Genomic DNA, 12,121 nt, shown 5'->3' with positions numbered 1-12,121 from the left:
AATAACTAATCCACTCATCTAGTATTTAATTTGGTTTACTATATACAAGGCATATGCAAGATTATAGTGTGGTGCTTAATAGTCAGGACTAAAATCAGAATGGTTTGGGTTTGAATTTGAATTCCATCCACAGCTGGGAGACCTCACTTAAGGTATTTAACCTCTCAGTTTTCTCTTTGGTAAAATAGGAATAATAGAGCTCTATAGTGTTGTGGAGATTAAATAAGATAGTATGCATGCTAAGCATGGTGTCTAATATGGTAAACATGAATTAAATGGTGGTACATACAGTATATACATATAAAATGTATTATATGTACACCCACAGTATATACATATAAAATATGTACACAGCATATATATGTAAAACCTCCCTACTCTTAAGGAGTTTAAACACTTCAAATAGGAGGGAAAATTACTCAACTAAACTATAAAATAATACATATGGAGCACCTGGGGGGCTTAGTTGGTTGAGTGTCCAACTTCAGCTCAGGTCGTGATCTCACAGTTCATAAGATTGAGCCCTGTGTTGGGCTTGGTGCTGTCAGTGAAGAGCTCGTTTTGGATTCTCTGTCCCTCTCTTTCTTTGATCCTCCTCTGCTCACGCTCTCTCTTTCAAAAACAAAAATAAACATTAAAAAAATAGAATAATGGTATATTTTTTCCAGCTTCTGTATTAGCATTTGAAACAGGGAACTTCTGGAGGCATTAATGAAAGACAGTTATGCCGAGGAAGATTAATTTTTTTGAAAGGGAAAGTAGGACTAATGAGTGGAGGTTGCCAGGAGGTAGAGTTTTGTCCTAATATAAAAGATAAATTTTTAAGAGAGCATCTTGGAGGTAAGTGAGCTCCTCATGCCCTGCGAGGCTGGCTGATTTGTTGTTAGAGAGGCTTTTTGGATCTCTTAGAAGGCTGCAGTGGGGATGCTGGGCTCCTAAGGAATATTTTGCAAGGGCTCTCTTTTTTTACCCCTGTTCCCAAAAGCCCTTGTCCTCTCCTGTTTCGGTGCCTTCCTCCTTTGGTAGGACCTGGAACCCTGCAGTGCCAATGGAGGCTGTCAGAGCAGATGACTCCAACAGGTGACCTGGCATCTTATCTTCCCTGCCCTCATCTCTCCCCTGCCTTTTCTGGCTTACCTTCTAAACTAGAAATAACCCAGGGCCAAACATTAACTGTGAAGCCATAAATACACGTGGAGCTCATGTGGCTTTCAGCAGGGTGGACTCAGTGCCCTGTTATTAGGTGCTGCCTCACCTCGCTATGGGTGGGGAGGGTGGAGTGTCTGGCTGGAATGATGCAGCCAAGTACTTCAGCCTTCCACCCTGGCATAGCAGAGTTTAGAAGATGCCTCTATTGCCCAAGACTCAGGTGAGGTCTGTTTAAATCTGATCCTTGGGACTTGGGGAGAGAACACAACAGCATTTTTCAGCACTAAAAGTTGATGTGCCCTCACTTATAGATCAGGAACTCCCTAGCTTGATGTGGGCCCTGATGTACACATACATATGTGTAGTGATTTCATAGACAGCTACATAGTACTGAAAAACACGTCTACCACTCATGCATTGTTGTGTATTACCCTCCATTCTGTGTCTTATTCATGACCAGAACCTTGCACAGTGCCTGCAACATCAATACATCTTTGTTGAACTGATGGGTGAATGAGCAAATATTTATGCCCACTCACATACTCGTCTGCACATATACACATTTTCAGGAAGGTATCTAGACACACGTGGATGTTCACATTATATCAACACAACATACACACTAAAACGTAACACAGTAGCATAAATGCACCTTTCCATACACACCTACACCTAATAGCCATATGTATATGAATTTGTGCATGTATTTACAGATTTCTGAATGACCCTGCTAAACAGCACAGGTGGCTATTATGAGAGAATATGGTTCCACCGGTGCTGAACAGGGCAAAGATGATATTTTGGATGGGAAGCTCATCTCCAAGTTGTGTATTGGGATGATTGTCCACACTAAAAGCTTTCACTCACCTCTTCTTCCCTGGAATACAGTGGGAGGAGGGTAGGGGATGAGGGGAACATACTAGAGTAAGTAGGTTCAAGTTCAGTGTCTTCTGGCCTCTTGTAATCTCTTTGAAAAAATATATTGATCTGGCTGGGAACTGCACTGGGCTGTTTTTCCCTTAGAGAATGATGATAAATGAGGGCAGAAAAACAGCCCTAGGTTTAAAGAGGTGAAGACCCAACAGGCTGGAGCCAGCATGAAGGTGCTTATAAAGTGCATATGTGTTCATATGTTGATATGAGGTGGCAAAAGCCTGCAGTTTCCCAAAAAGAGACTGAGGCCATGGTTTCACTGTGTGCTACATATGCTAAAGCTCAAGAATGGTGGTCAAGAACTCTGGTGTGTGGTTCGGGCTCTACCACCAACTTGCCAGCTAGCCTTAAGGAGATTGCTTCACACTCCAGTTTAGTGGTCACCTGCCTCACAGGGTTCTTGTGAGGATCTAAGGAGCTAGGAGAGCTTACCAGTGCTTTGAAGAGCACTAAGAACATTTCTTAGTGGTCAGGGCTTTTCAGCTTGGTGAAAAGCATTTCAAGTGTTCCAGCACCCTCAAGCAATGAACCTGTGCATTCATGAATTTTATAATTGATCTAGACCTAAGAGGCCATTGGATCTAATCTTTCATTCAGTGCTGGAATCCCCTGTATAAAATCTTAGCTAAGTATAGTGTCTACTCCCAAGGGGAGTAGCCAACTAGGAAGAAGTATCTATAAGAGATGTCACTAACCCCCCTGATAGTCGGTGCTAAGTGCATTATACTGGGATATAGTATTGTATAGTGAGGTGGTCAGAGGAGGTTGTGATCATGGGGCCTTGGGGAATCAGAAAAGGTTTCATGGAGGAAGTGAGGATTGACAGGATTTAGTCAGGGGGAAAAGGAAGTTGGGAGGGGGAAACTGAGCACTCTGGGTCGAGGATCAGGTAATAGCACATGGACCATGGAGGCTGGAGAGGGCCAATGCTCACCAGAGTTACTAATGGTAAAGATTAAAAGAGAAAACAGGAATAACCAAGTTAATTTTTGAGTACTTTCTGGAACTAACCCAGCTCAATGGTTTATCGTTTGACCCTTTAGGAATTACTTGGACCCTGTCCCAGGCATACATACACACAGTTGGAGGATCCAGAGTGGCCCAGAGCAGAGCTGAGGTGGAATTTCGAAGTCAGCTTGTCCAAGCCTGGCTCTTTTCCAGGGGGAAAACTGAGGCCAAGAGAGGACAAAGAGAGGGACTGAGGTTTCCTAAGGAGTCACTGGCAGAGCAGGGATTTGAACTCAGATCTCCTGAGTCTAAGTCGTCATCACCTGGGTCTTAAAAGTGGGCTGGGTTTGGGAGGCTTTTGCCTAGTGTTGGTTAAGCCTGCAAGTTTGGATCCTGCTTTGTAAGTGTAGCTCTATGTATTTGTTAATTGTTTCTGGTTGCAGAGCCCAAGATTTCACACTGGCTAGGCTCCTGCAAGTAACTGATGTAGGCTGTTTCCTCTGCTTGGGGATTTCAAGGGTAGCCAGAAAGCCCTCTGTGTTCCTACCTGGTTAACTGATAGCTAACATTCCACTAGTAGACCTTTATGTCCACAGCTCTAGGCTTTGATCTTTTTTGAAAGGCTGTTTTGCTCTGGGAGGAAGAACGTACACAGTAATCTGTGAATCAATTGACAATAACTCAGTGTAAATGGGCCGAACAGATCCTTTCCTGAGAGCTAATATCAATGGGGAAAGAAAGCATGAGGGTATTCAGAACTACATAAAGATAAAGGCAGCCTGGGAGGCCCAGCCCTCATAATCTAGTCTAGAGGTTAGGAGCTCTGTTTTAGAATCAAGCAGGTTTCTCCCTGCCCTCCCTGCCCCCCATTAAAAAAGCAGTATCCCCTTACAGAAGAATCAGAAACATGGAGGGTGATGACAACAGAAGGCATAAACTCCAGTCTCATTCACCCCTTCCCCCTTAGGTGACCATCATTAATATCTAGGTATATGTTCCTCCAGTGCCTTCTCTATGCCTATTTTGTGTGCATGTGGAAGTGTATATATGTGGGTATTATTTACCGTTGATTCTTGAACAGTGCTGGGGTTAGGCCAAACCTAATTCCAAACCTGCACAGTTGAAAATCCAGTATAACAGTCAGCTAGCACATATTTTATGTGTTATATGTATTATATACTGTATTCTTACAATAAAGTCAGCTAGAGAAAAGTAAATGCTATTAAGAAAATCATAAGGAAGAGAAAATACATTTATAATACTGCACTGTATTTGTTGAAAAAAAATCTATGTGTAAGTGGATCCTCACAATTCAAACCTGTGTTGTTCAAGGATCAGCTGTATATGTACACTATATGCATATAGATAAGAGATAATACATATTCACCTTGATTTCATTATGTTCTGGGAAGTACATGCCTATGGACATCTCAAATCAGATCCCTTTCTGCTTAACCGTGATGCCAGTTTGTTCTAATATCTCCTCTTTGTCATTCTTCATTACCCAGAGTAGGGGTTTGGCAAACTTTTTCTGTAGAAGGTCAGAGAGCAAATATCTTGTTTTATGGGCCATATAGTCTCTGTTAGACAAGTACTTGACTCTGCTGTGGTAGCATTTAAAACAGTCATGGACAGTATGTAAATGAATGGTGTGGCTGTTCCAAAAATACTTTATTTAGAGACACTGAAATTTGCCTTTCATATAATTTTTACATGTCACAAAATACTCTTTTAATTTTTCAACCATTTAAAAATTTAGAAACCAGGGGCGCCTGGGTGGCTCAGTTGGTTGAGCGGCCGACTCCGGCTCAGGTCATGATCTCGCAGTCCGTGGGTTCGAGCCCCACACCGGGCTCTGTGCTGACAGCTCAGAGCCTGGAGCCTGTTTTGGATTCTGTGTCTCCCTCTCTTTGACCCTCCCCCGTTCATGCTCTGTCTCTCTCTGTCTCAAAAATAAATAAACGTTAAAAAAAATTTAAAAATTTAGAAACCATTCTTAGCTTCTGGGCCATATCAAAACAGGTGGTGGGCTGGATTTAGCTCATGGGCCTCTAGAATAGTTGTATCCAATAGAAGTTTTCACTCTGATGTGATTGTTCTATGTTAGTGCTGTCAAATACTGTAACAATGAACCACATGTGCTACTGAGCACTTGAAACATGACCAGTGCAACTCAGGTACTGAATTTTCTTTTTCTTTTTTTCTTTTTAGAGAAAGAGAGAGCGCAAGCAGGGGAGAGGGGCAGAGGGAAAGAGAGAATCTTAAACAACTTTTTTAATGTTTATTTATTTTTGAGAGAGATAGAGAGACAGATCATGAGCAGGGGAAGGGTAGAGAGAGAGGAAGACACAGAATCCAAAGGAGACTCTAGGCTCTGAGCTGTCAGTCAGCACAGAACCCAATTCAGGGCTCAAACTTACCAACCATGAGATCATGACCTGAGCTGCAATCAAGAGTTGGATGCTCAACCAACTGACCCACCCAGGTACCCCTTAACTAAATTAAATTTAAATAGCTACATTTGGCTTATGACTTTTGTTGGACAGGGTATTATTTTCTGAGGGCTGCTCTAACAAATTGCCACAAACTGGGTTGCTTAAAACAACAGAAATTTAGGGGTGCCTGGGTGGCTCAGTCGGTTAAGCGGCCGACTTCGGCTCAGGTCATGATCTCGCGGTTTGTGAGTTCGAGCCCCGCGTCAGGCTCTGTGCTGACAGCTCAGAGCCTGGAGCCTGTTTCAGATTCTGTGTCTCCCTCTCTCTGACCCTCCCCCGTTCATGCTCTGTCTCTCTCTGTCTCAAAAATAAATAAACGTTAAAAAAAATTAAAAACAAAACAAAACAAAAAAAACCAACAGAAATTTATTGTCTCACGGTTCTGGAGATTAGAAGTCTAAAGTCAAGGTGTTAATCAAGGGTGATACTGCTTCTGAAGGTTCTAGAGAAAAATTCTTTCTTGCTTATCTGCTAGCTTCCAGTGACTCCTGGTAATCCTTGGCATCCCTTGACTTGTAGATGTATCTCCCCCTCTGTTGTCACATAGTGTTCTCCCTATGTGTTTATGTCTCTGTTTCCTTTTCTCTGTTTATAATGCTGCTACTAGTCACTGGATTTAGGGTCCACCCTAATCCAGTATGACCTAAACTGATTACATCTGCAAAAAAACTGTTTCCAAATAAGGTCACATTCTGAGGTTCTGGGTGGTCATGAATTTTGGGGGAACACTAATCAGCCCAGCATAGATAGAATAGCTCTAAAGAGTGGTTCTCAAGTATAGTATGCATCAGAATCACCTGGAGGGCTTTACTGAGACAAATATTACTGGGCCCCATCCCCAGAGTTTCTGATTCATAAGTCTTGCCTGTCTAACAAATCCCAGGTGATGCTGACCTGCTTTTCCAGGGACCACACTTTGAAAACCACTGCTGTAGAAGGCTTCTGTTAGTTTTCTATGGTTACCATACAAAGTACCACAAACTGGGAGTCTTAAAACACAGAAATTTATTGTCTCACAGTTCTGGAGGCTAAAAGTCTGAAACCAAGGTGTCAGCAGTGTTGGTTCCTTCTGAGAGCTGCGTGGAAAGTTTCTGCTCCAGGCCTCTCTCCTTGGCTTATAGATGGCGGTCTTCATGTTCTCATGGAATTCTTGTATATATATCTCCATGTCCAAACTTCTCCTTTTTATAAGGACACTACTCATATTGAGTCAGGGCCCACCCTAATGGCTTCATTTTAACTTGATTACTTCTGCAAAGACCCTATCTCCAAATAAGATAACATTCTGAGCTACTGGAGGTTAGGAATTCAACATATGAATTTTGGAGGGGACACAATTCAACACATAGCAGAGCTTGACTGTGCATTTGGCAAGAGCCAAAGGGTATCTTCTTGGAGGCCCTGTGTACAAGAAGACCTTGCTTCTCTTGCCCTTGAACTTTTGACAGAAGCTGTCCTAGATGGGAACTGAGGAGGCAGAAGTTTTGTCTTCCAGTTCTGCTCTGTTGACATCAGACTGGGGATTTTGGATAAATCACTATCTTGAGACCTTAGTATCTCCAAGTGTTTGGTTATTTCTGGCAGTCTATGATTCCCAGGTGGCAAGACAAGTTTAATTTTTGGTTAAGTCTCAGCTTCTATGCTGTCTTTTTGAACTTTGATCTGTGCTAATGAGATCAAGGTTGGGGAATTTGATTTGTGAGGGACTCATTGATTTTTTTTTCCTGTGCTTTATCAATTTTTCAATAATTAATCTATCAAACATTTATTGGGCATCTGTTGTGTACCAGGCATTGTATTCAAAGGGACAGGGTCCCAGCCTTTCTGAGTTCAGTCTGGCAGGGATATAGATATATAACCATATAATCAGAAACACATTTGTTGAGGACTGTAGCTGTGTTGTAATTGTCTGTGGATCCTTAGGAGAGTGAGGTGGACGATTCTGTCTGGTGGCAGGGAAGGCTTTAGTAAGGAAATGAACTATATCTTAAAGATTGAATAGTAGTTCTATAGGGAGAGAGGGCCAGAAGAGGAATTCTAAGTAGAGGGAACAGCTAGTGCTGTTCCTGGTAGTAGGGAAGAGTAATTTGATATGGCTGGTGCTCTGAGACATGTGGACGGGTAGTGGGAGACAAAGCTGGAAATACGACTTCAGACCTCACCATGAAGAATGTTATTTGCCAGGCCAAGTAGTTCATTTATTTACTTTTAAGGAAATTATTATTATTATTATTATTATTATTATTATTATTATTTAGAGAGAGAGGGCACAAGTGAGCAAGGGGTAGTGAGAGAGAGAGGGGGAGAGAGAGAGAGACAGAGAGAGAGAGAGAGACAGAGAGAGAGAGAAAGAGAGGAAGGAAGAGAGAAAAGCAGGGCTCACTGGAAGCAGGGCTTGTGTTTACCGCAAGTGGGGCTCGGGCTCACCTGATGTAGGGCTCGTGCTCACCTGATGTGGGACTCGAACTCGTGAACTGTGAGAGCATAACCTGAACCGAAGTCAGATGCTTATTGACTGAGCCACCCAGGCACCCTGGCAGGCCAAGTAGTTTAAACTTCATCCTGAGACAAAGGAGGAACCGTGAGGGGTTTTGCACTGGGGGAGTTATGTGTTTGCATGTTTGTTTTGGGGATCTCTCTGACAGCAACCTGTCAGAGGTGCTGGTGTTGGACGTGAAGGGACTGGAGACAGGGTGAACAGTTAGGATCCAGTCCAACAGCTCAGGCCAGTGGTGATGAGGTCTGAACCAAGGCAGGAGTCATGGCAATAGAGAGAGGACAAATTCTGGAGATACTTAACAAGTTTTTAGTGTGGGCCACTGGGTGTTTGGTTGTGCAGTGGCTGGTCAGTGAAGAGGAGGGGAGTTTGGCTGGAAAGGGTAATGACTTCTTTTAGACATACTGCATTAGGGGGTCTGGGTACCACCCAGGCAAGTCTGTGCAGTCAGCTTGTGAACTATACAGATCTGGAGCTCCAGAGAGGGGCACGGATCGTCTCATGTCATCTCCTTCTGTTCATTGCTCCAGCCACACTGCCCTTCTGTCACTTCTTAGATCATGCCAGCCAAAGTCATTCCCACCTTCCCACTTTTATTTCACTCTTCCTCTGCTTTTCTCCGTGGCTGGCTTCTCTCATTCTTCAGCTTCTCATCCTCAGCTGGCTCCTCAGCTCCATGAAGACAGGCATCTTGACTGTTCTTTTCAGTGCTGTATCCTCAGGGCCAAGCACAGATCTGCTCAATAAATGTTTGTAGCTGCTCAGTTAATGTTTGTTGAATGAATAAGTGAACCATAGCTAAAGTCAAGGAATGAAACAGGGGGAAATGATGCACATTAATATTAAAGGAATCTTAGAGGAATCTTTGGGCAAAGCAATTCTTTCTACAGTTGGAGGGGAGATAATGGAATCCTTTCTGTTATTATTTGTTTTGATAACAAAAATATTAAAAATAATAGTGTCAGGAAGAGCTTGTGTTCAAATTCACCTCTTACTAGCTTTATGGCCTTGGGGTGGTGCCTCAGTTTTCTCATCTGTAAATTGGGCATAATAATGGTACCTACCATCTGGATTGTTGTGTGGATTAAATGAGATGATGCCTGTGTAGACAGGCACAGAGTAAGTGTTCAATAAATAGTAGCTGTTATTATCAAGTGAACATTACCTTATATTAGGAACTATCCTCAAGACTTTCAATGCAAGTTCTTTTAATACAGTCTGTGTATTTTCTTTCTTTCTTTCTTTCTTTCTTTCTTTCTTTCTTTCTTTCTTTCTCCTCTTTCCTCTCTTCCTTCATTCCTTCCTCTCTTTCTTTCTTTCTTTCTTTCTCTCTCTCTCTCTCTCTTCCTTCCTTCCTTCCTTCCTTCCTTCTTTCTCTCTCTCTCTCTTCCTTCCTTTCTCTCTCTCTCTCTCTTCCTTCCTTCCTTCCTTCCTTCCTTCCTTCCTTCCTTCCTTCTTTTTTAGTACAAGCCAGGGAAAAGGAGAGGGAGAGAGAGAATCTTAAGCAGGCTCCATGCTGGGTGTGGAGCCCAATGTGGGCTCAATCTCATGATGGTGAGATCATGACCTGAGCCAAAATCAAGAGTTGGACGCTTAACTGCCCAAGCCACCCAGGTGTCCCATCAATGCAAATTCTTAATGAATTTCTCCAATAACCTGGTGAAATAGGAATTGTACTTTTTAAAAATAGTTTCCATAGTGGAGGAAATGGAGGCTCAGGAAGAGGAATTCACTTGTCATACATTTACCAGCTAGGTGGTAGAGGCACTGGGAGGCAAGCCCAGGTTTCTTTGACTTTAATGCAGGTGCATTAACCATTGTACCACACTGTACCTCTCTACAGGGTGATCCTGGAATTCTGGTGTGGTCAAGGGAGCAGGCTGCAGTGGCTGATCAGAACTCTGGGATTCTGTCTTCTAGATGTTAGCTATCTTGTGTTTGCAGAGGGCCTCTGTGGAAGAGCAACAGAAAGCCCATCTTAACACAAGGAATACCCCAAGATCAGTCTTCTTACCTTTAACTGGGAAGTCTGTGCAGGGAATTTGGGAGACCTCATGGCAGTTATAGCCTGTGACACTTACCAACCTATAGACTGGAATGTTTATAACTAGTCATCACATTTCTCTCCAATATCTAAACCTTTGGTTTGGATAAGAGATTTCAGTTAAAATACAATCTTTCCCTTTGACCAATCAATCTAATTATCTTTCCACTCACTAGCCTTGGTTGGTATCATGATAAGTAAGGGGAAATGGCTTTTGAATTACCTCATTGACAGCGAAGTCTTATAAGGAAACTGTTTTATATATACACAGATATACATGTATATATGGCTCAGCTGCAAACACATGTCTTTCAAGACATGTGTCCATATACTCCCGGGAACACAACCTTGTAAGGAACTTGCTGCGTGTGCAAGGGCTCTCATCTATCCAATTGTGCACACATAGCAAAACCCAAAATAACTACACATATAGGCAGACACACACACACAAACCCTTAGATGACTCTTAAGTTTGGAAGGACAAGGCTAAGTAGAAAAATAACAAGAATATTAGTTTCCATTCATTTTGAGTGCTCACTGAGAGCTGGGGATGAAGTTAAGCACTTTACATATACTATCTCACCTAATTTTCACAACAAGGGCATGGCCAATGGAGCTGACCATAGCTGTCAGCATCCCCTTGTTTTCCACAAGGAGACTGAAGCTCTGGAAAAGTTTGGATGCCCCAAGGGATTGTATGCACAACAAAATTTGGAAACCTTGTGGTATAAGTTGCTCAAGGTCACACAACTAGTAAATCATAGAAGCAAACATTGAATGCAGCTCTGTTCTGACTACAAAACCTTTGTTCTTAACCAGTAAGATCTTATCAGTCTGTATTTCCATGACAGGGACAGAGAGAAGAAACATGTCATTAATTTTTACTGCATAGCAGCATGAGACATCTTCCATAGTCATCATCTTCAGCTTAGAAGGAGCTGCTATTTTATCTTATTTTTATTTATTTTATTTTGATTTTTATTTGAGAGAGAGCATGAGCTAGGGAGAAGGACAGAGGGAGAGAGAGAGAATCTTAAGCAGGCTCCATGTTCAGTGCAGAGCTTGACTCAGGGTCGATCCCACGACCCTGGGATTGTGACCTGAGCTGAAATCAAGAGTCAGACACTTGGGTGACTGAACTACCCAGGTGTCCCAAAAAGTGGCTATTTAAAAAAAAAAACAACATTGTGATAAAATATACAGAATGTACAATTAGCCTATTAAACCATTTTTTAAGTGTGTAATTCAATGGCATTATGGACAGTCATGAAGTTGTGCAACCATCACCACTATGTATTTTTTTAAAAATTTATTTATTTTGAGAGAGAGAGAGTGAGCCCACGAGTCGGGGAGGGGCAGAGAGAGAGAGGGAGGGAGAGAATCCTAAGCAGGCTTGAGTGGGCTTGATCTCACAAACAGTGAGATAATGACTTGAGCCAAAATCAAGAGTCAGACGCTTAACCAACTGAGCCACCCAGATGCCTGACCACTATCTATTTCCAGAACTTTTTTACTATCCCAGACAGAAACTCTGTACCCACTAAATAATTAAATTTCCCGTAACTCTTCCTCCCTAGCCTCTTGATAACCACTATTCTACTTTGTTTCTACAAAGTTGCTAATTCTAGGTACCTCACATAATGTTGAATGTTTTCAAGATTCACCTATGTAGTAGCATGTATCAGAATTATAGAAGGAACATCTTGAAGATAAATAAAATGCCGGAAAGATGTCTTCTTTTACTGGGCAAAGAGTTCACGTGGTGAACATTATCCCAAAGTGATGCTGTAGTTGGAAACTCAAGCAGGTTCACTGTGGGTTTGGACACAGCCTGGATGAACATTCCTGAACTGGTTAGAAAGAGGAATTCAGGAGGTTTGGGGAATGCCTTCGTGAATAAGGATGGTCCCAAGATGGACACCCAGGCTTCTCCCTGGATGTCTGGCTGAGGTCTTCGCTCCAAACAGCCTCTGCACTATTTCTTGCTGCAACCCTGGTAGGTTTTTCTTAGGAATTGGGAGGGTCTGGTCAAGAACTTGACTCTTGCCTGAGGTT

The sequence above is a fragment of the Prionailurus viverrinus genome, chromosome D3 (genome assembly GCF_022837055.1).
Source record: "Prionailurus viverrinus isolate Anna chromosome D3, UM_Priviv_1.0, whole genome shotgun sequence".
NCBI lineage: Eukaryota > Metazoa > Chordata > Mammalia > Carnivora > Felidae > Prionailurus > Prionailurus viverrinus.
Note: the sequence above shows the minus strand (reverse complement) of the source record.